Below are 1,201 nucleotides of genomic sequence, written 5' to 3'. Positions count from 1 at the left end.
AAATTTAAAAAAAAAAACAAAAAAACAAAAACAAAAAAACAAAAAAAACAAACAAACAAAAAAGAAAACAGGTGTATAAATGCCACAGGGACTAGTCTTGAATATTGCATATATCCAGTAAATATAAATGACTGAAAATGGTTATTAAATCAATTTGACAACTTTTTCTGAGTGAACACATGATGAGGCCTTATCACATATTTTGGGATTAAAAGATTTTTTTCTTTGTGCTGCAAGAACAATAATGTGTAGTTGAGATTTTACTTAATCAATACAATTTTATACATTAGATTCTTTATTGTATCATATCTGTAATAGTCACTATTTTAAGATACACTCAAATATTTTCTACTAATATTCTCTTTTCTAATGATAATCTCTTGCTTTTATGAGTATGGAGAGACTCCATGAAATTATTTCTAATTTACATTTATTTGTTATGGGGGTATGGATGTGTAGATGTTTAGCCATTGCTGGCCCAGTTATTTCTATTTTGAAGAAGAAAAATTAGAATTGGATACTTCAGTTTTCCTAGGAAGGAAAATGCATTTGTTGTACTTCAGCATGCTTGGTAGTAGTATTAAAAACTCATTTATCTCAGTAAGTTTCCTCTGAGTAAAGGAATCACACTAAAACAGATATAAAATCATTTCCTAAGGAGTGGAAGTAAACTTTGTGTAGTAACAAGAGTGTGTGTCCTGAATTTTTTTCTTTTTGAGTAGAACTTTCTTAGTAGAACTTAGAAAATTTAGTAGACTCAATTTTCTGAATAGAACGTGTTCTTCTTCTATATAATCCCATTAAAACACAACCCCCTTGTCCCTAGAGGCATTGTCTGTGTGTCAGATACATCACCTGTGCATCAGTAGGTGGCAGAGAGAAGAGAGGCTATGTCTACTCTCAGTTTTCTAACCTGTGATCATCTGAATGAGAAGTACTTTAACATTCCTCAAAAAATGTGAGCCTAAGACAACAACCAGACCTGTGTGCTATGGGGCCTAGACAGGGAGCTAGCCTAAGATGATCACCAGCCAAGTGCCATGCAGGCTTGGGGGAAGAGAGTGGACAGACCATGTCCAAAGTGACACCTGCCTAGTGCCATTATTCATGAGCAAGGCATAGCACTCCTGAGACCACTTCTGAGATGACTTCAGGCATTTAGAGTTCCTGGGCACCACTACGAGGAACAAGCAAGTGGTGG

The 1,201-nt window shown here is 35.0% G+C and overlaps 1 non-coding gene across 1 annotated transcript; it reads left to right on the top strand.

The window, feature by feature from the left end:
* The first annotated feature begins 815 nt into the window (after nt 1-815).
* On the top strand, nt 816-947 carry LOC115031409 (small nucleolar RNA SNORA17). Its single transcript, XR_003837048.1, has one exon. It is a non-coding gene; the product is annotated as a small nucleolar RNA SNORA17 (small nucleolar RNA).
* Nucleotides 948-1,201: the final 254 nt, after the last annotated feature.

This window comes from Mus caroli, unplaced genomic scaffold, assembly GCF_978045245.1.
Source record: "Mus caroli unplaced genomic scaffold, Mus_caroli_1 scaffold_7, whole genome shotgun sequence".
Lineage (NCBI taxonomy): Eukaryota > Metazoa > Chordata > Mammalia > Rodentia > Muridae > Mus > Mus caroli.
Note: the sequence above shows the minus strand (reverse complement) of the source record. Positions and strands in the feature narration are given on the sequence as shown.